Source organism: Salvia splendens, chromosome 8 (genome assembly GCF_004379255.2).
Source record: "Salvia splendens isolate huo1 chromosome 8, SspV2, whole genome shotgun sequence".
Classification (NCBI taxonomy): domain Eukaryota; kingdom Viridiplantae; phylum Streptophyta; class Magnoliopsida; order Lamiales; family Lamiaceae; genus Salvia; species Salvia splendens.
Genome location: NC_056039.1, coordinates 19,583,391 through 19,609,233, shown reverse-complemented (window position 1 = coordinate 19,609,233; position 25,843 = coordinate 19,583,391). Strand labels below are relative to the sequence as shown.

The window sequence follows — 25,843 nt, the reverse complement described above, 5'->3', positions numbered from 1 at the left end:
TGTATCAAACAAGATCATCACAAAGCTCCTAACAGGTAGACTCGCCCCTCTCCTGCCGTCGGTGATCTCACCGAACCAAAGTGGGTTCGTCAAAGGGCGGTTACTTAATGATAACGTCCTTCTCGCCCAAGAAAAGTTTCATGAACTCTATCGAAAGAAACCAGCACCGAATGTAGCGCTCAAACTTGATATGGCAAAGGCTTTTTTTTTAATATCCAAAGCACAAGGTTTAAATTAGGTTTCACAGAATACCAGAACAAACAATATCTCCAAAGCCAAATACATCATGCCAGCAAGTTCGAAAATCCTCAGAAATGAAAACATCAACTGTGTGCAGTTCAACAATTTAGTAGGACACGATTCCAACATGAGATCACTCATTCAATGACAATGAAGCCAGCTGCTCAGCTGGAGAGCCGCTCTGCTGCTGGGACACATTCCTCAGCACCTCCATTGCCTCTGCAACCTTCGCTTTAAGAGCTTCTGGTGACTCCAACAAGTGCAGAACCTCTGTCTGGTCCATTTCCAGGAGCATTCCAGTAACCTTGGCTGCCTTCTCTGGCTTCAGTTGTTCAACAAGTGGGTACAGATTCTCTCCCAACATCATCCTTTGTTCACTGGGAGAAGCATTTGCAAGTGCAGATGCCAGAGCCCTGATAGGAACTGGCCGAGAGATTCATGCATCACGCAATGGCAAGCCACCCATTTCATATGGGACAGGAAGCATGCCTCCTGCCATACTTTGCATAGGATCAGGCATGCCACGTCCAGGAGGAAAGCGGGAACCACGTCCTCTAGGAACCATCTGCTGTTGCATTACGGGAACAGGCTGAGGGCCCTGTTGCATTGGCCCAGCATTACCTCTCCTTCCACCAGGATGTGGACCTTGCTGACCCGGTTGAACCATAGGGACAAACATATTTGGCATGAGAGGCCCACCAGGCCTCATACCAGGTACAAGCTGCTGTTGATATCCAAATCCAGGCTGAGGAGAAATCATTGCAGGTGGAGCTTGACCATAGAATATCTGTTGCCCTAGACCAGGACCACCAGGCGTATACATTGGCATACGAGGAGCCACAGTAGGTGCCATTGTAATTGGCCTCATTTGAGAAAATTGAGCCTGTAGCAGTGCTCTTCTATCTTCTTTCCTCTGAGCAAGTGCAACATAAAGAGGTTTGCTAGCAATCATCTTGCCATTCATTTCAGAGAGAGCTCTGGCAGCCTCTTCAGGTGATGAAAATGCAACAAAACCAGAACCTCTGCTAATTCCCTTTGGATCCCGCATAACCTTACAAGATGTTATTGAGCCATATGAAGCGAATAACTCCTTAAGCTGATCATCATTGATGCTATCATCCAGATTCTTAACATACAGGTTGGAACCCTGTGATTTGTCAACAACTTCCTTCAAACTCTGCTCAAATTGGTTCTTAAGTTGCACCTCCCTCTCAGATTTTTTCTAGGCTCTACCAACATACAGTTCCTTGTTATCAATTTTTTAACCATTTAAAGAGTCAACAGCTCTGCCAGCATCATCTGCATCTTCAAAGTTGACAAATCCAAAACATTTGGATGTTCCATCTTCATTTCTCATCACAACTACACTGGTAATTTGCCCAAATTCACCAAACATCTTCTGAAGATCTTCAGTTGTTGTTTCAGATATATTTTTGACAAACACATTAGTGAATTTCGTCTTGTCTACTGCCATCTCTCTTTCTTGCTTGCGGACAAAAGGTCCGGCATAAACTTGTTTTCCATTCAATAACATTCCATTAAGCTTCTCAATATGATGGAGACACACCCAAGCTGATCTACAAGGACAAGAATATGGATCCATTGATCATTCAAAGTGGGCCAATTACAAGAGCTAGAGCTAAGAGGATAAAGGAGTCCATGTTGCTTTTAGTTGCTGAAATAAAAACCCAATTCCAAGACCATTCTACATTGGGCCAAGTGGTGAATATTATTCAAGTTAGTGGGCAGCCCAAGGCATGAAGTTTGGAGGCACTACATATCACATTTTGGAAGCCCAAATTGATGATACATGATGCATTTTCGTCCAAGTTGGAGTAGTTAAAATGATGGGTCTTTTTTAGTTACATTTTTTAAAAAAAAAATTAACTTCATATATTTATATCATATATATGAAGGAGGAAATTACAAATCAACTCCTATAACAAGGAGGAAAGACAAATTATGCCACCCAGGGTTCGAACTCGAGACCTCCAGGAAGGACGCGGTATCCAGCACCCTTTACCGCTAGGCCAAGGGGCTTGGATTCTTTTTTTTTTAGTTACATTTTATGTTAAATAAGTGACTTTAGATGTCCTAGAGTCACACCAAAGGTTTAGGAGTTACTTTTCTTTTATTATGAGTCATTTTAAATGTCTTAAGTTGTACTAATGATGTGATACTTTCAAGAGTCCATTCTAGCCTATAAATAAGCTTGTAAGCATGTCATTTTAAGACACCATTGATCAAATACGAAAATAGACTTTGTCTTGTGGGTTGAATTCTCCTTGTAGAGTTCTTCACTTGTTTGGAACTTATCAAGATACTTTGAGCAAGTTCTTGTGGCGTTCAATCGTACCAACCCAACAACAAGGCACGAAACCAATCACGGAATGGCAACGAAAGAATAAGGGGGTGGAGGCCAATCTGTCCAACACGGCCTTCACACCCAAACGCTACATCCCTCCCCCGCCCCCGCCATCCTTCCCGGACATCATGGAACCATCGGGCGAGTCTGAGGAGCGGTCACGAAGGCGAAATTCTAATCAAAAGAAGAGTCTTGAAACAGGGGAGGCTTCAAAAATTTCATCTCCACGGCCCAATGCGGAGTGGGGAGGAACAACTCGGAGCAAGGCTCCTTGGTCGCCGAAAGCGAATGGCATGAGTATGAAGGGGGGCGCCGAGGCTATTGATGGACCGGGAGGGGAACATGATGGCTTTCTTAGCGCTTATCGGTTCCACTCTCTCATGGAAAATGAAGTTTATGGGATGGAGGAGGACGATCGTGATAATGCAACTCCTCTCGAACAAGGTCTCGAACCAGAGGGAAACATTCTCTATATTGAAGGAGCATGCAACGAAAAGGATACAGATATGATGATAGTCTCTCAAGGGCGGCTTTCCCCCGGCCCGGGTACGAATTCCCCCCTTTAATTATGTCTGAAAGAAGCGTTTTTTCTACCTACAAATCTGTTGGAGGTAGAAAAGTACGTATGGGAAACCAAACCTCTTCTAAGGTGGTTGGTGTGGGTAATGTGTTCCTAAAATTAGGATCTGGAAAAGTTCTTACCCTTAATGATGTACTGCATGTCCCAGACATCCGAAATAATTTGATGTCAGGCTCACTTCTAGTAAATCATAGGTGAATGCCACCTAGTGAATGGACTTTTTGAGCTGAATGTTACGGTCATTCACCGCGGAAAAGGAATAAGCAATAAGGAAGATGACACATTCTCTTATTTGCTTGAAAGCTCTGATTTATGGCATAATAGATTGGGGCATGTAAATCTAAATGCTATAAAAAGATTAGTAAATCTTAATTTACTAAAAGTAGATAAGTTTAACTCACAAGAAAGATGGGAAGTGTGTGTTGAAGCCAAAATGGCTAAACTGTCGTTCCATTCGGTAGAGCGAAGCACAAAACCTCTTGAATTGATCCATATAGACGTATGTGATTTGAAATTTGTGCAAACAAGAGGTGGTAAAAAGTATTTCATCACGTTTATAGATAATTGCACAAGGTATTGTTACCTTTACTTATTAAGAAGTAAAGATGAGGCAGTTGAAGCGTTCAAAGACTTAAAAAATGAATCTGAAAATCAACTTAATTGTCGAATTAAGTGTGTTCGAAGTGATAGAGGTGATGAGTATGTAGCGCCGTTTGCAGAATTATGCCATGCAAGTGGAATAATTCACCAAACCACAGCTCCATATTCTCCTCAATCAAATGGTGTTGCTGAACGCAAAAATCGAACACTAAAAGAGATGATGAATGCTTTGTTGATTAATTCAGGATTACCCCAGAACATGTGGGGGGAGGCTGTGTTAACAGCGAATCATATCCTGAAAAAAATTCCACTAAAAAATAGGGATGTGACTCCTTATGAGTTGTGGAAAGGCAATAAACCTTCGTATTCATACCTCAAAGTGTGGGGGTGCTTAGCGAAGGTAGAAGTGCCTCCTCCGAAACAAGTTGCAATAGGCCCTAAAACAGTCGATTGCATCTTTATTGGCCATGCACTTAATAGTAGTGCATATCGTTTCCTAGTCCATAGGTCAGCTGTGCCTGGCGTGGCTGAAGGAACAACAATTGAGTCAAGAAATGCTATATTCTTTGAGAATGTGTACCCTTGCAAGAAGCAGGAAGATCGTTCTAGTGAAAGAATGATGGATGAGTCCACTAGTTCTAATCCTCCAAAAAGGACGAGGTCAAGTCTTGAGGATGTTGAACCAAGACGTGGTAAAAGAGTTAAAGTTGCTAAAACATTTGGTCCCGACTTCATAACTTTTATGTTGGATGACGAACCAAAGTCATTGGCGGAAGCTCTGTCTGGCCCAGACGCAGCGTGGTGGCAAGAAGCTATCAATAGTTAAATTGAATCCATCATGAGAAATAACACTTGGGTGTTAGTAGACTTGCCTGAAGGCTGTAAGGATTTAGGGTGCAAGTGGATTCTGAAAAGGAAATATAAGCCCGATGGTACTATAGATAAGTACAAAGCTCGCCTAGTTGTCCAAGGCTTTAAGCAGAAAGAGGGCTTTCCTCGACTCGACTTATAAATTTGGTTTGCTTTATTTCCGTTGTAATTTTCATTCATCTTTTTTGTTGCAAGTTTTCTTTCGATTGTATTAGTTAGAGTACCGCCTGTACACGGCTTGGGAATTTCTTCCCATTATTTCTAATTGCAATTCATAATGTTTCCTTTTTGGCAATCTTGGAGCCATTCACTCAGCCAAACCCGGACTTCTATTCCAAGCTTCTGGGGCTCGGTTTCAGAGGAGTAAATAAACCAGGCAAAATATGGATCTTCACCAAAGAAGGCTTAGACTTTGAAATTTTGGTGGATGAGGATCAGTTGTTACATGGAAGATATATATCACCGGACTTAGGTCACCCACTCGAGATTACGGCGGTGTATGCAAAATGCTCGCGAACAGAGCGGTATCCGCTCTGGGACCAGGTCCGAGACTTGGCTGAAACACATCACGGACAACCATGGCTGATAGGAGGAGATTTCAACACAATTCTCAGCCCTCATGATTGGGTTGGAAGTGACTAAAATAGACAAGCTGAAATGGTGGATTTCGCCGAGGCTATTGAGGATTGTGGACTCGAGGAAATTGGCTTTGACGGATCTCCTTATACTTGGGCCAAGAATGATCTCTTTGAGCGGCTGGATAAGGTCCTAGTGAATGAGCAGTGGGCCTCCATCTTCAAAGTCTCAAGAGTCACAAATCTACCAAGGGTTGCCTCGGATCATGGTCCGGTTCTTATCCGCTGCAAAACTCCTCAACAAGCGTCTAGAGGCTCGGCATTCCAATTTCAAAATATGTGGATGAGGCACGATAAGTTCAAAGAAACCGTGAAACTGGATTGGGACTTGCCAACCGATGTCGGGGGACTACTCAAGTTTCAGATCAAATTAGCGCTGCTTAAAAAGACTCTTAAGGGATGGAACAAGGAGGTTTTTGGTAACCTTCAAGCCAACCTCAAGCAAGCCGAAGCTAAGGTGGTGGCGGCTCAGGGGGCCTTCGAGGTCGATCCTTCCCCATCCAATAGGTCTGAGATAAACAAAACAATTGCGGAATACATCCTCATGCTTAAACACATCACGGACAACCATGGCTGATAGGAGGAGATTTCAACACAATTCTCAGCCCTCATGATCGGGTTGGAAGTGACTAAAATAGACAAGCTGAAATGGTGGATTTCGCCGAGGCTATTGAGGATTGTGGACTCGAGGAAATTGGCTTTGACGGATCTCCTTATACTTGGGCCAAGAATGATCTCTTTGAGCGGCTGGATAAGGTCCTAGTGAATGAGCAGTGGGCCTCCATCTTCAAAGTCTCAAGAGTCACAAATCTACCAAGGGTTGCCTCGGATCATGGTCCGGTTCTTATCCGCTGCAAAACTCCTCAACAAGCGTCTAGAGGCTCGGCATTCCGATTTCAAAATATGTGGATGAGGCACGATAAGTTCAAAGAAACTGTGAAACAGGATTGGGACTTGCCAACCGATGTCGGGGGACTACTCAAGTTTCAGATCAAATTAGCGCTTCTTAAAAAGACTCTTAAGGGATGGAACAAGGAGGTTTTTGGTAACCTTCAAGCCAACCTCAAGCAAGCCGAAGCTAAGGTGGTGGCGGCTCAGGGGGCCTTCGAGGTCGATCCTTCCCCATCCAATAGGTCTGAGATAAACAAAACAATTGTGGAATACATCCTCATGCTTAAACACATCACGGACAACCATGGCTGATAGGAGGAGATTTCAACACAATTCTCAGCCCTCATGATCGGGTTGGAAGTGACTAAAATAGACAAGCTGAAATGGTGGATTTCGCCGAGGCTATTGAGGATTGTGGACTCGAGGAAATTGGCTTTGACGGATCTCCTTATACTTGGGCCAAGAATGATCTCTTTGAGCGGCTGGATAAGGTCCTAGTGAATGAGCAGTGGGCCTCCATCTTCAAAGTCTCAAGAGTCACAAATCTACCAAGGGTTGCCTCGGATCATGGTCCGGTTCTTATCCGCTGCAAAACTCCTCAACAAGCGTCTAGAGGCTCGGCATTCCGATTTCAAAATATGTGGATGAGGCACGATAAGTTCAAAGAAACTGTGAAACAGGATTGGGACTTGCCAACCGATGTCGGGGGACTACTCAAGTTTCAGATCAAATTAGCGCTGCTTAAAAAGACTCTTAAGGGATGGAACAAGGAGGTTTTTGGTAACCTTCAAGCCAACCTCAAGCAAGCCGAAGCTAAGGTGGTGGCGGCTCAGGGGGCCTTCGAGGTCGATCCTTCCCCATCCAATAGGTCTGAGATAAACAAAACAATTGCGGAATACATCCTCATGCTTAAACACATCACGGACAACCATGGCTGATAGGAGGAGATTTCAACACAATTCTCAGCCCTCATGATCGGGTTGGAAGTGACTAAAATAGACAAGCTGAAATGGTGGATTTCGCCGAGGCTATTGAGGATTGTGGACTCGAGGAAATTGGCTTTGACGGATCTCCTTATACTTGGGCCAAGAATGATCTCTTTGAGCGGCTGGATAAGGTCCTAGTGAATGAGCAGTGGGCCTCCATCTTCAAAGTCTCAAGAGTCACAAATCTACCAAGGGTTGCCTCGGATCATGGTCCGGTTCTTATCCGCTGCAAAACTCCTCAACAAGCGTCTAGAGGCTCGGCATTCCAATTTCAAAATATGTGGATGAGGCACGATAAGTTCAAAGAAACCGTGAAACAGGATTGGGACTTGCCAACCGATGTCGGGGGACTACTCAAGTTTCAGATCAAATTAGCGCTGCTTAAAAAGACTCTTAAGGGATGGAACAAGGAGGTTTTTGGTAACCTTCAAGCCAACCTCAAGCAAGCCGAAGCTAAGGTGGTGGCGGCTCAGGGGGCCTTCGAGGTCGATCCTTCCCCATCCAATAGGTCTGAGATAAACAAAACAATTGCGGAATACATCCTCATGCTTAAACACATCACGGACAACCATGGCTGATAGGAGGAGATTTCAACACAATTCTCAGCCCTCATGATCGGGTTGGAAGTGACTAAAATAGACAAGCTGAAATGGTGGATTTCGCCGAGGCTATTGAGGATTGTGGACTCGAGGAAATTGGCTTTGACGGATCTCCTTATACTTGGGCCAAGAATGATCTCTTTGAGCGGCTGGATAAGGTCCTAGTGAATGAGCAGTGGGCCTCCATCTTCAAAGTCTCAAGAGTCACAAATCTACCAAGGGTTGCCTCGGATCATGGTCCGGTTCTTATCCGCTGCAAAACTCCTCAACAAGCGTCTAGAGGCTCGGCATTCCAATTTCAAAATATGTGGATGAGGCACGATAAGTTCAAAGAAACCGTGAAACAGGATTGGGACTTGCCAACCGATGTCGGGGGACTACTCAAGTTTCAGATCAAATTAGCGCTGCTTAAAAAGACTCTTAAGGGATGGAACAAGGAGGTTTTTGGTAACCTTCAAGCCAACCTCAAGCAAGCCGAAGCTAAGGTGGTGGCGGCTCAGGGGGCCTTCGAGGTCGATCCTTCCCCATCCAATAGGTCTGAGATAAACAAAACAATTGCGGAATACATCCTCATGCTTAAACACATCACGGACAACCATGGCTGATAGGAGGAGATTTCAACACAATTCTCAGCCCTCATGATCGGGTTGGAAGTGACTAAAATAGACAAGCTGAAATGGTGGATTTCGCCGAGGCTATTGAGGATTGTGGACTCGAGGAAATTGGCTTTGACGGATCTCCTTATACTTGGGCCAAGAATGATCTCTTTGAGCGGCTGGATAAGGTCCTAGTGAATGAGCAGTGGGCCTCCATCTTCAAAGTCTCAAGAGTCACAAATCTACCAAGGGTTGCCTCGGATCATGGTCCGGTTCTTATCCGCTGCAAAACTCCTCAACAAGCGTCTAGAGGCTCGGCATTCCGATTTCAAAATATGTGGATGAGGCACGATAAGTTCAAAGAAACTGTGAAACAGGATTGGGACTTGCCAACCGATGTCGGGGGACTACTCAAGTTTCAGATCAAATTAGCGCTGCTTAAAAAGACTCTTAAGGGATGGAACAAGGAGGTTTTTGGTAACCTTCAAGCCAACCTCAAGCAAGCCGAAGCTAAGGTGGTGGCGGCTCAGGGGGCCTTCGAGGTCGATCCTTCCCCATCCAATAGGTCTGAGATAAACAAAACAATTGCGGAATACATCCTCATGCTTAAACACATCACGGACAACCATGGCTGATAGGAGGAGATTTCAACACAATTCTCAGCCCTCATGATCGGGTTGGAAGTGACTAAAATAGACAAGCTGAAATGGTGGATTTCGCCGAGGCTATTGAGGATTGTGGACTCGAGGAAATTGGCTTTGACGGATCTCCTTATACTTGGGCCAAGAATGATCTCTTTGAGCGGCTGGATAAGGTCCTAGTGAATGAGCAGTGGGCCTCCATCTTCAAAGTCTCAAGAGTCACAAATCTACCAAGGGTTGCCTCGGATCATGGTCCGGTTCTTATCCGCTGCAAAACTCCTCAACAAGCGTCTAGAGGCTCGGCATTCCAATTTCAAAATATGTGGATGAGGCACGATAAGTTCAAAGAAACCGTGAAACAGGATTGGGACTTGCCAACCGATGTCGGGGGACTACTCAAGTTTCAGATCAAATTAGCGCTGCTTAAAAAGACTCTTAAGGGATGGAACAAGGAGGTTTTTGGTAACCTTCAAGCCAACCTCAAGCAAGCCGAAGCTAAGGTGGTGGCGGCTCAGGGGGCCTTCGAGGTCGATCCTTCCCCATCCAATAGGTCTGAGATAAACAAAACAATTGCGGAATACATCCTCATGCTTAAACACATCACGGACAACCATGGCTGATAGGAGGAGATTTCAACACAATTCTCAGCCCTCATGATCGGGTTTGAAGTGACTAAAATAGACAAGCTGAAATGGTGGATTTCGCCGAGGCTATTGAGGATTGTGGACTCGAGGAAATTGGCTTTGACGGATCTCCTTATACTTGGGCCAAGAATGATCTCTTTGAGCGGCTGGATAAGGTCCTAGTGAATGAGCAGTGGGCCTCCATCTTCAAAGTCTCAAGAGTCACAAATCTACCAAGGGTTGCCTCGGATCATGGTCCGGTTCTTATCCACTGCAAAACTCCTCAACAAGCGTCTAGAGGCTCGGCATTCCGATTTCAAAATATGTGGATGAGGCATGATAAGTTCAAAGAAACCGTGAAACAAGATTGGGACTTGCCAACCGATGTCGGGGGACTACTCAAGTTTCAGATCAAATTAGCGCTGCTTAAAAAGACTCTTAAGGGATGGAACAAGGAGGTTTTTGGTAACCTTCAAGCCAACCTCAAGCAAGCCGAAGCTAAGGTGGTGGCGGCTCAGGGGGCCTTCGAGGTCGATCCTTCCCCATCCAATAGGTCTGAGATAAACAAAACAATTGCGGAATACATCCTCATGCTTAAACACATCACGGACAACCATGGCTGATAGGAGGAGATTTCAACACAATTCTCAGCCCTCATGATCGGGTTGGAAGTGACTAAAATAGACAAGCTGAAATGGTGGATTTCGCCGAGGCTATTGAGGATTGTGGACTCGAGGAAATTGGCTTTGACGGATCTCCTTATACTTGGGCCAAGAATGATCTCTTTGAGCGGCTGGATAAGGTCCTAGTGAATGAGCAGTGGGCCTCCATCTTCAAAGTCTCAAGAGTCACAAATCTACCAAGGGTTGCCTCGGATCATGGTCCGGTTCTTATCCGCTGCAAAACTCCTCAACAAGCGTCTAGAGGCTCGGCATTCCGATTTCAAAATATGTGGATGAGGCACGATAAGTTCAAAGAAACCGTGAAACAGGATTGGGACTTGCCAACCGATGTCGGGGGACTACTCAAGTTTCAGATCAAATTAGCGCTGCTTAAAAAGACTCTTAAGGGATGGAACAAGGAGGTTTTTGGTAACCTTCAAGCCAACCTCAAGCAAGCCGAAGCTAAGGTGGTGGCGGCTCAGGGGGCCTTCGAGGTAGATCCGTCCCCATCCAATAGGTCTGAGATAAACAAAACAATTGCGGAATACATCCTCATGCTTAAGATGGAAGAGGATCGTTGGAGACAAAAAGCTGCTATTCGATGGCTCAAAGAGGGGGATAGAAATACTAAGTTTTACCAAAGTTGGGTTAACCAGAAGCGGGCGCGGCTCAGAGTGCATAGCATACAGGTTGGAGACCGAGTCATCACGGAGGAGATGGAGTTAAGAGACTCGGCAGTTCATTTCTTCCAGGGGCTCCTGGCTCCCGCGGGGCCAATGCTTGTCGAACCAGACCTAAGTCTCCTTCATGCACTCCCGGACTCAACGGAGCTGAGCTACTTGAGTGCACCCCCGGATGACGACGAAGTCAAGAAGGCGGTGTGGAGTATATCAGCGGATAGTGCTCCGGGTCCGGACGGCTTTACAGCCTCCTTTTATCACAAATGTTTGGATGTCATTGGTAAGGACGTGGTTGAGGCGGTCATGCAATTCTTCAACGGGGCATTCCTTCCGCGGAGCATCACCTCTACCATGATCGTCTTACTTCCCAAAAAAGACAATCCGGTATCATGGGCTGACTTTAGACCTATTAGCCTGTGCAATGTATCAAATAAAATCATCACGAAGATCCTCTCGGCTAGACTAGCCCCACTCCTACCGATGGTGATTGCCCCGAACCAAAGTGGTTTTGTTAAAGGCCGACTTCTCAACGACAATGTCCTATTGGCACAGGAAATGTTCCATGAGCTATACAGAAACAAGCCATCCCCGAATGTCGCCTTGAAGCTGGACATGGCCAAGGCTTATGATCGGGTCCAATGGGACTTCTTACTCAAGGTGATTCGGCGCATGGGCTTTCCGGAAAGTTGGGTTGGTATGATCGAAAGGTGTGTTGGCTCATGTTGGTTCTCAATTCTAGTCAATGGAGCCCCCTCGGGATTCTTCAAATCCACCCGGGGTTTAAGGCAAGGGGACCCCATCTCCCCAGCGCTATTCATCTTAGCCGCGGATTATCTCTCTCGGGCCCTGGACAAGCTCATATGTGGGAAGAAGGACATGGTATTTAAATCCACTCGGGGGTGTAGCGAGGTCAGCCATCTGGCGTACGCGGACGATGTCATCATTTTCACGCAGGCCGCAACAGAGACTATCCGGGGGATCAAAGGGTGTCTCGATACGTACTCCGACGTCTCAGGTCAGCAAATCAATCTTTCTAAAAGCAATTTTTGTATTGCAGAAAATAATGAAGACTGGGCGAGTAGTATTGAGAGAGAATGAGGATTCTCGAAAGGTTCCTTCCCGTTCCTCTATTTGGGAGTGCCTATTTTCAAGGGGGCAAAACGGACCGATATGTTCCTCTTCCTTAGGGATAAAATTGCCCGAAGAGTTAATGGGTGGGCTCACCGTCACCTATCCTTTAGCGGCCGCCTCACATTGATATAGAGCACGTTGGAAGCCATCCCTATTCACGTTTTCCAGGCCATTGAACCTACGAAAGGGGCCCTCAAAGCACTGGAACAACAAATGGCAAGGTTTTTCTGGGGAGCTGTTGAAGGGAAGCGGAAGACACATTGGATCGGATGGGAGCAAATTTTCCTGCCCACGGTTGAAGGAGGTCTCTGACTCAGACGGATCGACAATGTGCTTAAGGCGTTCAACGCCAAATTATGGTGGAGATTTAGAGAGCAAAACTCCTTATGGGCGACACACATGTACGCTAAATATTGCTCACGAAAATCTCCTTTGGCCTCGGTCGGATCGAGTAGAAACAGCACCACATGGCGCCGGCTTACCGCGGCCTGGCCCACTGCGCACCAGAACATGCGCTGGATCATTGGAGAAGGGAAGATCCTATTTTGGGATGACATCTGGTTAGGCGACAAACCTTTAAGGGAACTATGCTTGGATACTAGAGGGCGATCTACATCGAGGGTGGCAGATTTTTGGTCCGAGGGGCACTGGGACCATGCGAAGATATGGCTCGCACAGCACCAATCAGGGTTGCCGACACAGGTGGCGGAAGAGATCCTAAGTGTGCCAATCTTGACCGGGAGTGCATATTTACTAAGATGGACTCTTGATCGTAAAGGGGAATTCACAGTGACATCGGCATGGGAGGCCTTCCGAGCTCGTAGGATGGCCATCCCAGCCCTCGGAGATCTATGGAATGAAGGCCTTACGGGATCGATGTCAATCTTCATGTGGAGACTTATGTCGAACAGAATTTCAGTAGACGCGAAACTCCAATGGAGAAATATTAGCTTGGCCTCCAAGTGTCAATGTTGCAGCGAGAGACAGGGAAACGAGACACTCCAACATCTTTTCGTTGAGGGACAAGGGGCATCACAAGTTTGGAGATTCTTTGATTGTTGGTTCGAGGGGCAATCGGAACCCCTCCGACACTCGGACTCAATCCCCACAAGACTCGAAAGGTGGGCGAAGAGAACAAGGTAAACGGCAATGGCACACCTTGCAAGGGTGGTTCCGTGTTTGGTATTCTGGTTCTTATGGGGCCAAACAGAATAATTGTCGATACAATGGAGTTCGGTTTAGAGCATATAGTGTTATATGGCAGGTTCAGATGCACATCGAACGAGGCATGGAAAGCGGTCGATTTCAAGCAAAGCACTTTGCAAGGGTCAAGGCAGAGAACACATGCACGGCTCCTTCTTGCGCGAAGATACCATCGCAAAAGGTTATGGTAATAAAGTGGCATCCGCCGGACCCTCCCGGTCTCAAACTCAATACAAAGGGAATTTTCAATGCGGTCACACACCGAGGAGGGTGCGGGGGGATTATAAGAGACCACCAAGGTAAACTGGTCTCCGCCTTCCACAAGCCGACAAAGATGCAATCAGAACTTGAGACGGAGCTGGAAGCCATTCATGAAGGACTCCTCCGTGCTTCGGGGACTGGAGATCGAATTTGGATTGAGTCGAACTCACATTAGGCGGTTGGCTTGTTAAAATCCGAGGCATGGGGTCCAGCAAGTGCTCGACAAATCTTAACTAAGGTGTGGCTACTAAGCGGGGACGTATAAATCGAATCAGCTATGTTCACATAGAGGGCAACAAGGCAGCGGACCTCCTAGCGAGGTTGGGAGCCGACGCATCGACGAGTCAAGATTTTGACGACACCTCAGCTCCAAGGCAATTCCGGGCCGAACTTGAGAAAAATGGGACGCCATACATATCCTTTTGTGAAGACCCCCAAGAATAGCTCATGTCTGTGCTCACAGAAGAGTATGATGAGTTCCGGGTTAGGCTGATTCGGACCGCTTTTTTTTTTTTTTGAACACCTTCACGGTGGAGGGTTCGTGGGTCCCTCATCCTTATATTTCATATCAAAAGAGGTTACAATCATGGATTACAAAAGGACGATCAATCTATGCCTAGGTGAACAAAACCAAAATGCCAAGTACAAAATCACTAAGGCAATTGCACCACAAGAGTAGGGAGAGGTCAAGCCATCAAGAGATTCGACACCTACGTACTCTTTGGCGTCCGCTAAGCTCATGATCGGCGGGCCATACACTACTAACGGTCTTCATCTCTAAATCGAATGTTGGGGATACCCTTCTCGTCCAGTCAGACGATGGCTTGGAGTAAGCGGGGAGCGTTGTGGGCGGATATCCGGCGGAAGGAGTGTTGTTCAAGTCCCATCTTGGCAAGCAAGTCAGCCGCTTTTGTTACCCTCCCGGTGAATGAAGGTGGCGCGGACGGTGTGTCTTTGCTTAAGGGAATGACGGCGAGCCATGACTCGGTGAATGTGCGCCGGGCCCCATGCCGTCCCATTGAAGAGTTTGATTGCCTGTTCGGCATCCGACTCAATCCATATTGGCTAGTTAAGATCCATGGCCAGAATTAGCCCGTGGTAGAAGGCCATGAGCTCGGCCTCAAGGGCCGATTGCGCATCAATAGGTGTTGCAAAGGCCACAATCATTTTTCCGGAGTGGTCCCGGACAATGCCTCCCCCTCCTCCTTTGTGTGTCGTGGTTAGGTATGCTCCATTCGTGTTGAGCTTTATCCACGGGCAGTCCGGGGGTGCCATTTGACCAGCATGGCGATCCCTCTCGGCCTCCTTGGGATGGCTTGACTCGGTATTTCCATTTTTAGTCTCACGCCTTTCCAATGTTTCGGTTTGATTCCCCCACTTATCATATTGTTCCGGATGAACATTTGGACTTGCCAAATAACATTGAAAGGTTTGAATTGTACCTGCTCATGACGGCTCCTATTGCGCTCCGCCCAAATGAACCAGAGGATGAGATAAGGTGCGGACTTGCAGAGGTGTTTTGTGTCTTGAAGTTGGATCCTCCGTGACCAGACTTCTAGCCTCTCCGGAATGGTGTCATTAATTCGTATGGAAGGAGCCGAACCCTCGAACCATTCATCAAACTCGCCCCAGACTCTAGAGGCTCCCCACCCTTGAATAAAAAGGTGTTGGAGCGACTCCGTGTGTGGAATGTGGGGGCAGCATTGACACTTTGACGCCATTTCGATGTTCCTCCATTGTAGCTTAGAGTCCACCGGGATTCGGTTCGACAATAGCCTCCAATTGAAAATTGCTATTGAGTTGGTAAGGCCAGCCATCCAAATGTCCTCCAGCCCTTGGATTTTCGACCTCCTTGCCCAGGTCGTTTCCCAAGTTGAAGCCACCGAAAAGTCACCGAGTCGGGATAGCGACCAACGCGGAACATCCGGTTCCCCCGATACGATTGGCGTGTCTAGGATGTGTGTGATCACCTGCTGCGAGATCCCAGCCTGGTATTGGAGCAGCTGGAGCTTAGCCTCGTCCCATGCTCATTCTCTTATGAAATCCGCCACCAAGGTAGTCGGGGCTCCTCGGTCATCGATGGAAAGGTCCCTAAGCGCCGTGTCTCCGAGACAAATGTCATCCTAGAAATAGATGTCTCCTTGGCCAACCACCCATCTGATGTAGGGATTGGCTTGGGCACGCGCTCTCAGGAGTCTCTTCCACGTCGGGCTGTTTTTCCCGGTTGGACCGGACGCCAGGGGAGAGGTCTTGAAACAATATTTGGCCTTCATATACTTGGCCCATAGAGAGTTTTGTTCACGAAAGCGCCACCATAGCTTGATGTTGAAGGCTCGGAGAACCTCTTTGAATTTGCGGATTCCTAGCCCCCCCTCGGCAGTCGGCCTACAAATTCGATCCCAACCAATCCAATGCGTCTTTTTTCTCTCATTGGTCGAGCCCCAAAAGAAGCGTGCCAATTGTTGATCAAAAAGTTTGAGCGCCCCGGCCGTGGGCTCAGTGGCCTGGAAAATGTGAAGAGGTACCGCCTCTAGTGTGCCCTTGATAAGTGTAAGCCTTCCTCCAAAGGATAGGTGACGGTGAGCCCATCCGGAGATTCGTGCTGCTATCTTTTCCCGAAGGAACATAAACATATCTGTTCGTTTGATGCCACGATAAATAGGAACCCCTAGGTAGAGGAAAGGAAAGGTACCTTGTGAGAAACCTCCCTCGGATTGTATGAGGTTAGCACTCTCTTCATGACAATCGGCAATGTAGAAGTTGCTCTTTGAGAGATTGATTTGTTGCCCTGACACCTTCTCATAATCTTCTAGGCATGACCGGAGCCGCCTAAGGGGAGTGGTCGCCGCTTGGGTAAAGATGATGATATCGTCGGCGTAGGCAAGATGGCTGATCTCCAAGCACTTTCGGGTGGCTTTAAATGTCATTTCCTTCTGTCCCAAAATTAGCTTGTCGAGTGCCTTTGAGAGATATTCCGCCGCTATAACAAATAAGGCCGGGGAAATGGGGTCGCCTTGTCTAAGGCCGCGGGTTGACTTGAAGAACCCCGAAGGGATGCCATTGATTATCACCGAAAACCAACATGAGCCGACACATCTTTCTATCATGGAGATCCACGGGTTTGGGAATCCCATTTGGCGAAGTATGCTAAATAAGAATGGCCTCTGGACACGGTCATAGGCCTTCGCTATGTCAATCTTGACCGCTACGTTCGGGGCTGGGTTGCACTTCGAGATCTCATGGAACATTTCTTGGGCCAGCAAGACGTTATCGTTGAGGAGGCGGCCTTTCACAAAGCCACTTTGGTTCAGAGAAATAAGGCGTGGAAGAAGGGGAGCTAACCTTGTCGTGTGAATTTTTGTGATGACCTTGTTGATGACGTTGCATAGGCTAATGGGGCGGTAGTCACCCCACGAGTCCGGCGATACTTTTTTGGGGATGAGGACTATACTTGTTGCCGTGACACTTCGGGGGAGGAAGGCCCCTCGAAAGAATTGGCAAATTGCTGCAACCACATCCGATCCGATAATACCCCAACAAGCTTGGGAGAAGGAGGCCGTGAAACCATCCGGGCCTGGGGCACTGTCTCCCGAGATGCCAAATACGGCTCTTTTGATCTCCTCCTCACCCGGCTCTTTGGCCAATGCGCCCATGTCGTCCGAGGGAGGGAGTGGGTCTATAAGGCTAAGATCCGGCTCCATTAGCGCCAAGGGGTCGGGTGCTAGGAGTTTTTGGAAGAAAAGAACCGCCGACTCTCTAATCTCCGCTTCATCCGAGAGTTCCCGTCCGTCAGCGTTAATCTTGTGAATACGCATCCGGATTCTCTTTTGCTTTTTTTTATCACACCCCAATGGGCGAAGGGTTGAGGCGGACCCACACCTGTGCATTACCAAAACCATTGGTTACAAACAAACATACACCAGAAATCTTTTGCTTAACCCAACTTTGATAGAATCTCGTATTTTTATCTCCCTCTGTGAGCCATCGGAGAGTAGCTTTTTGACGCCAGAAATCTTCCTCCATTCTCAAGAGACAAATGTACTCGGCAATGAGTTTGTTAATTCCCATCCTATTCTCTGGCGAAGGCCTCTCCTCAAAGTCGGCTTGGGCGTTCACAATTTTCTCTTCAAAGTCCCTGAGATTAGTGTGGATATTCCCAAAGACCTCCTTGTTCCATTTCTTCAAGGTTTTCTTGATTCTAGCAAGTTTGATTTGGAGGTTGAGAAGACCTTGTGCTTCCGTCGGCTTTCCCCAATCTTCTCGAACTAGATCACTGAAGCCATCATGGCGGATCCACATATTTTGAAAGCGAAAGGGGCTGCCCCCGGAGTGAGTACTTGGCAGCTTGCACCGCACTAGCACCGGGCCATGATCCGAGGCCACCCGCGGAAGGTTTGTTGCCCTCACCGCTTCAAAGATTCGGGCCCACGGTTCATTTACCAACACCCGATCTAGTCTTTCGAAGAGGCCATTCTTGGCCCATGTAAAGTCCGACCCGTCATAGCCTAGGTCAAGTAGTCTGCAGTCCTTGATTGCTTCGGCGAAGTCGATCATATCCGTTTGTCGATTAGTGTCACTTCCGGCCCTATCTCGTGTAGAGAGGATGGTGTTAAAATCCCCGCCAATGATCCAAGGCATCCCTTCGGTGTTTATTGAAATTTCTCTCATTTTGTCCCAAAGCGCAACTCGTTCTCCCCTAGTACACTTTGCGTACACGGCCGACACCATAATAGAACAAGGTAGCCGCGGGCAAAGGTATTTCCCGTGGAGTATTTGGTCCGAGTCGTCCACAACCTCAAAATCCGCCCCTTCCTCAACAAAAAACCATATCTTCCCGTTGGAGTTTGCTGCCTTAAAATTCATCCCCAAAGCTTTAGAAAACTTCACCGGATTTGGGGCCGTGAGTGGTTCCATGATTGCAAGACAATTAATTTTGTGAGATACAATTAGTCTTTTAAGGACGTTTTGGGTTGACGCATTCGCGATCCCCCTAACGTTCCAAAACATGAAGTTAATTGACATGATTAACAAGAGGGGGACGTACCCGGTGGGTGTGAAGACCCGCCTTGGAATGCAATATTTGTAGATCATTTCCTTTTTGGCATGGTTCGGCTTCCATGAGATTGGGGTTCACCTCGTCCACCTCCTCAAAATGGGCCGTGTTCATTTCCCAAACTTCATGTTCGCCATCATCGTGGTCAACGAAAGTTTCATCGGCCATGAGGGAGTAGTACTGGTTGGAACTCATGAGGCTTTCCCTCTCTTTTGCTTCGGCCTTCTCAAGATCAAAGTGTCGATACGACCCGCTCAATCTCCCTCGTTCCCCGGCCAAGGAGGTCCCTTCGTGGCCATCCTTGAGTTTCCCTAGCCATGCACCTTCTTGCCCTCGTTCTAGTGAGGATGCTCTACCGAGCGAGCCTCTCGGTTGATTGCGGATTTGGGGCCCATACCGGTCCTTTTTGTTGTGATAGGGAACCATCTCCGAGCCATGTTCACCCGGCATGTCCCCCATGATGTCCGGGCCTAGCCCTCCTGGACCATTGCCTCCTCTAGCCTTCGAACTCGTACTTGGCTGACTTTCCTTGGCTTTGTTCTTCCCTTGTTGTTGTCATTTCGTATTGGATTCATTTTGTCTCGGTTCCACTGTGGTGCTCTTGGTTCCTCGTTCCCTTGTTGTGGCTGTATCGGTGGGGCTACATTATAGTTCCATTTTGGTGGACGCTCCGATGGCTTTTCCGCATAACATACCTCACTCCTATGCCCCACGTGTTTACATTCTCTGCAATACGGTGGAATTTTATCCCATTTCACTTGCTGCACCACTTCCCGTCCACATATGTCCAAGATGATCTCCTCGAGGGGTGGCCGTGTAATGTCGATTTCGATGCATATTCGAGCGAAGGAGAGGCGAGATTTGTTGGCCGTTGCTCGATCAATCTGAATTGGCGTGCCAAGCAGCTTTCCTATGGCGAAAAGGGCTGATTGATGCACCAAATTGCCGCAATGGGTGATTCACAATATGCATCAAATTCGGGCGACCATTTGAAAACTCTCATCGGGTGACGATCAATAAGCCAAACCGGCGTGCCTTTTGGGCCACTTAAGAGCCGAGCATAATCCGCAATGTCCTTGAATTATACAAGAATGTGTTTAGCATTAATGTATTTCCAAGTAAAGCCACAACGAAATTTAATTTTTTCGAGAGCCTTTTGAATTTGGTGCGAAGTCGGAATAGAGTGTGAAAATTTACCGACGATGGCGTGCCCAAGGTTTGTCGCTAGCCTTTGTATTTCAGCCCTTGAAGGGACTCCATTGGATATCGATGCAAATCCGATGTTTTGGATGATCTCCGGGTTGAAGGCTTGCGGGCTATCGGGGTTAGGTGCGCCTCAGACCATGTCGGCCATGGAGATCGGCTTGCTCCCGTGTTTCGCGACCCCCTCCTTCCCTTGGACCTTGTTGTTGTTCATCGGGTTCATGTGAGGCTTCTCCGTCGCCATGGCTTGGGGGCCTTCCGTGTCCTCGCAATGCATTTCACCACTCTTGTCACCTTCAGCCATTGGTTCGTCGGTGTAACAAGGCACCTCCAACGCACCCTTCGGGGGTTGATTACTAGAAGATGTCGCAGATGATCCCCCGGGGGCCGACGTGTCTCAGATGCTATGTCCCTTCGGCTGGGCTCTCGGCCAGGCCGGGGCTGAGCCCGCCTGTGGTGCGCCTGCCTCGAAATTCGCTCGGAGCTTCCTAGTACGTCCCGGAACTAGGGGCGGGAAATCCTCCAACGAGAGCCCGCTAGAGGCGACCGGGAGGGCAGAGGGGGTCTCGAGTGCCGCTACTATCATTGTGGATGGATTCATTATTGAGGTGGCATCTTCTGGTGGGTTTCCGGCAAGGAGAGGTTGCGCCGTTCATGTGTCCAACCGTTCCGCCGAGTCCAAGGAGGCCACTTGCAAGATTGAACTCTTTTTTGGCTGCATTATTAGGGAAGCGTGTAGTGCATCATGTGACAACCCGGAAGAGTAGGGGACAAAGGCACTTTCACAAAGCATGTTTGGTCCTTTAGCCATTTCGGGTAAGTTGACTCTAGCATGATTCAGACCGCTTACTACTCTTGTAATAGTTTGTAAGTTGGTTTGTTTTGATGTGGCATACCACTTTCGGGTATGGCCACAAATTGTAATCTATTTTCAGTTTGAAATATAGGGATGAGGGCCCCACGAACCCTCCACCATAAAGGTGTTTAATATATATATATATATATATATATATATATATATATATATATATATATATATATATATAGCCAACGGGTCGAGGTTTTCCAAGCTCTGGAAGTGGATAAAACCAGATTATCAATCAAGGGAGTCCGCTGCCAAACCTTATACGTGGGGTTCTTGGATCAATATATCCAACGGGTCTTTCGTCGTATCCCAATCCATATCACAATAGTTTTCTGAGCGGATTCTTCAGTGGCATATTGCACAAAGCCTAACCTAATGACTGGCCAGAAGAATTAGTTGCTACTTTGCATGAGAGGATGGAACCAAAAGAAGAAAATGTCTCGTGCAGAGCTTTGTGGTCAATATCCTTGTCCAAATTCTTGATAAATATATTTCCATTGCCACTACGGCGTACACTAGGGTCTCGATGAGAATACATAACCCTAATGGGTTTGCCATTGAGTGGAGTGAAGTTCAGCTCCATCAGTGCCCTTTCGGTATCCTGAGAATTGCCAAAGTTGACGTATCCGTATCCGAGCGAGCGCCGGCTGGTTAAATCCCTACAGACCCTAACCGATACCACATCTCCCATATTGCTGAACAGATCATAGAGCTGAGAATCTGTCACGTTGACTTCGAGATCGCCAACGTACAGCGAGGTCACGAACGACGCGCCACCAGAAGTCGCCGTCGAATTCACCACCGGAACCTGAGACTGCATCTGAACCTGGGCGGCCATCTCAATTCACAAAAATACGAAACAAAATCGGGAGAAAAGGAAACGAGTAATTTTTTTTCCTTTTTAATTTTTCAGATTTTTTTGGATTTTCTCTGTAACTTCCCTCTCCTCTTCTTATTATCAAATTCACTGGAATGTAAATCAGAAAAATTCTTCAACAAGTAGACCGAAAGCGAGAAGAAAATATAACTAAGAATTTAGGGTTTTTTCACTGGATTTGATTTTCTCTATTTTTTTTATTTTTTTGGGTGTTTTCAATAGAGAGAGGAGAGGGAAGGGTTCATAGGTCGGAGATCCGACGGAGAGACACGATCACCGCCAGCAACGCGGGCAGCGCCGACACCGATAAGATGGGTAAAAATGGGGATAAATGTGGAGGGCGCTATGGAAAAGGCTTATGACCGGGTTCAATGGTCATTTTTTATTAAGGTGATGAAACGCATGGGATTTCCTAAAACATGGTTAAGTTTGATTGAGAGATGCATTGGCTCGTGTTGGTTCTCGGTTCTTGTCAATGGGCAGCCGTCAGGCTTCTTCAAATCCACCCGAGGCTTGAGACAGGGAGACCCCATTTCACCGGCAATTTTCGTGATTGCCGCGGACTATATTTCGATGGCGTTAGACGAGCTGATCCTCGGGAAGAAAGAGATGGCGTTTAAATCTACTCGGGCCAGTACATAGGTGAGCTACCTCGCATATGCCGATGATATTATAATCTTTACCCAGGCAGCCCCCAAACCCATCCGGTGGCTCAGAGTATGCCTCAACGATTACACAGCAGTGTTGGGGCAACAAATTAACATCTCAAAGAGCAATTTCTACTTACCTGAAAATCATGATGACTGGGCTGCTATTGTGGAGACGGAGGGAGACTTCTCTAGAGGTTCGTTCCCCTTCCTATATCTTAGTACCTATACAAGGGAGCCAAACGCACGGATATGTTTATCTTCGTGCGGGAGAAAATCTCAAGGAGAATTACCGGATGGGCACATTGGCACCTCTCCTTTGGTGGTAGGCTCACCTTAATCAAGAGCACACTCGAAGCTATCCCCATACACTTGCTTCAAGCAATCAAACCAACCAAAGGGGCCTTTCAACTCCTTGAGCAACAAATTGCATGATTTTTCTGGGGGTCGACTGAGGAAAGGAAGAGAACACACTGGATTGGCTGGGAACAAGTGTGCCTCCCCACGGCGGAAGGAGGACTTGGGATCAGGCGTTTCAAGGATGTCCTTAAGGCGTTCAACATCAAGCTTTGGTGGCATTTTAGACAGCAGAATTCCCTTTGGGACATCCACATGTATAGTAAGTATTGTAACACAAAGTCACCCTTGTCCACGTCTATCTCGGGTAAGAGCAGCCCTACTTGGAGAAGACTCGCCTCGGCGTTGGCTATGGCTCAGCCAAACATTCACTGGATCATCGGAGATGGTAAGGCCTTGTTCTGGGATGACATCTGGCTCGGAGGGAAACTGTTGAGGGAAACATGTATTGACACAAGAGGGCGCCCAATGGCGAGGGTCGCAGATTTCTAGAGGAATGGACAGTGGGATCGATCAAAAGTGCAGATGATCCAACACCAAACCGGAATCCCGCAACATATCGCCGAGGAGATTTTAAGTGTGCCAATTCTCTCGGGGAGCAGAGATGTGCCGAGATGGACCTTGTCGCGGAGAGGAGACTTCTCGGTTGCCTCAGCATGGGATAATAACCGCTCACGCAGGCCGATTGTCCCGGCCCTCAGTGACATACGGAATGAGGGTCTCACATCGTCCATTTCAATCTTCATGTAGAGACTAATTTCGAATAGAATCCCAGTCGACACTAAACTCCAATGGAGGAATATCAACCTCACCTCTAAATGCCTCTGTTGCAGTACACAACCGGCCGTTGAGTCCCTCCAACACCTGTTCGTTAGCGGGCAGGGGACACGTAGGGTATGGGGGTTCTTTGATGTGTGGTTCGTTGGAACAAGCGAGCCCTTTTTGAAAGCGGACACTGTCCCGATCAGGTTGTAAAGATGGGCCAAGAGATCCAACCAGGCCTCGAAAGTGCACTTAGCCCGAGTTATCCCCTACCTCGTATGATGGTTCCTATGGGCTGAACGGAATAATTGTCGTCATAACGGGGTTCGGTTCAGGGCACACAGTGTCATATGGCAAGTACAGTTGTATATCCAAAGACTTGTAGAAAACGGGCGGCTCCGGCCGAAACAGTTTGTGGGAGTAAACTATGATAGCATGAGCCTACCACCACCACCCCCCAACCGAGAGCACCAGCGAAGAGGGTCATGGTTATTAAGTGGCATCCACCGGACCCATCCTGGCTCAAACTCAATGTAAAGGGGGTTCACACCTTGGAGAATGGGCGAGCGAGTGAAGGAGGTGTCCTCCGGAATCACCAAGGCAACCTTGTCGTGGCCTACTTCACACAGCTGCTCAAGGTGCATTCTCAGCTCGAAATAGATTTGGAAGCCATATGCCGAGGACTACTCAAGGCTAAGGGACATGACCTCCTGATCTGGGTTGAAACCAGTTCCCAACAAGCAATTGCATTGATCGGTGCCGGGGAGTAGGGCCCCGCAAATATCCGACACTCAATGGCGAAACTTCACCTACTCCAAACCGAGTGCACGTGCCGATTCAGTCACATCCGTTGGGAAGGCAACAAGGCAGCGGCACTGCTGGCTCATATGGGAGCCGAAACAACTTCACCTAGAGACTTTGATGCGGGATCAGCACCAATACTCCTCCGCGCCACCATCCGATTGGAATGAATGGGTGTACCTAATATTGGACTCGCATCGGATAGAGAGGATTCAAGATGATCGAGAAGATTGCATTGAGAATGGCCTCTTTCTTTTAATTGTTCCTTTTGTAATTCGGAAAGGAATAATTTGGTGTCCGTCCCAGGTGTGCGGATGGGACAACGAATTACTCCCTTGGTTTGTGATTATGTCACTTTCGGGCATGAATTTTGTTAATGGTTCTGGTGGATTTAAAGGGCTGAGGGACCCACGAACCCTCCACCAATGAGGTGTTAATATATATATATATATAGAGAGGGAGAGATATATATATATATATTATATTAATCTTTTTACAACGTTTTGGGTTAACGCATTAGCGATCCCCCTAACATTCCAAAACATGCAATTGAAAGACATAATTAACAAGAAGAGGTCCTACCCGGCGAGGCATGAAGGGCCCCCTTGAGAGTTGACGATTTGGCGATCATTTCCATTTTGGTTTCGGACTTCCTTATTGCTCCCGCGCTTGTCGGCATAACTGTCAAGGCTCGGGTGCTTGTCAACTTCGACATCCTCGGCGTCCTGAAACTCGTCTGTCCCGAATTCTCCCTCGGCCATGAGGGTGTAATATTGGTTGGAACTGGGAATCTTCCTTTGCGCTGAAGCCCCATTCCCCTTGTCCGAGGAGTGCCGCACCTCGTCTTGCGCCTCAATGCGAAATGGAGTAAAGGCCCCTCGTTTCCCGAAGTTGTGGCCCCGTGTGTCGTCGGAACGTCCTTCCCCTCGGGGGTTGGACCCCGATGTTGATCCCAAGAGTTGCTTAGAACCCTCCCGATATTTCCGATCACCGCGAGCGAATTGGGTTCTCGGGAACAAGTCACTTTCTTTATTCATGTCACCCACGATATCCGGTCCCAACCATTCCGGTTCCACATCCCCTATCTTTAACGGGGTTGAGGTACCACCCGATCCCTTATTCTTCCCCCATGAAGTCCATTCGGAGTAATTTGCTTGATGTGACGGTTGGGCATGTTTTTCTTTCGCGGCTTTCTCTTTATGGTGTGATTTTTGTGGTGCCACCCCTTTATAGTTCCTCTTAGCTGGTCGCACTCTTTTCCCCGTCGCATAGCATACCTCGCTTTTATGCCCCACATGTTTGCAATTGGTACAATATGGCGGAATTTTGTCCCATCGCACTTGTTGCACCATTTCTCGCCCACAAATATCCAAGACAATTTCCTCGGGTGGTGGCTTTGTAATGTCGATTTCAATGCACAAACGAGCAAAGGATAGCCGTGACTTATTGGCTGTGGCACGATCCACTTGAATCGGTAACCAAACTTCAACGACATATCCTAGCAAAGGCTCTCTCTTCTCTCTAACTTCTCTCTCTAAACTTTGTGGTCAACGGCAACCTAGGCGGTCTCCCCGTCGATGAACCTCCCGAGGGGGCGCGCGGTCTCCTGGCCAAGGCAACAATCTTTCGGCCGGTGGTGGCATGTGGTGGATTCCGATAGCATGGTGAAATCCGTAGGTGAACGACCGGAGGGGGAGGGCACGACCTTGTCACAA

At 47.6% G+C, this 25,843-nt stretch overlaps 1 pseudogene; it reads right to left on the bottom strand.

Annotated features, from left to right (window-relative positions):
* Positions 1-358: 358 nt before the first annotated feature.
* On the bottom strand, positions 359-1,729 carry LOC121746191 (annotated as a pseudogene).
* Between the last annotated feature and the right edge of the window lie 24,114 nt (positions 1,730-25,843).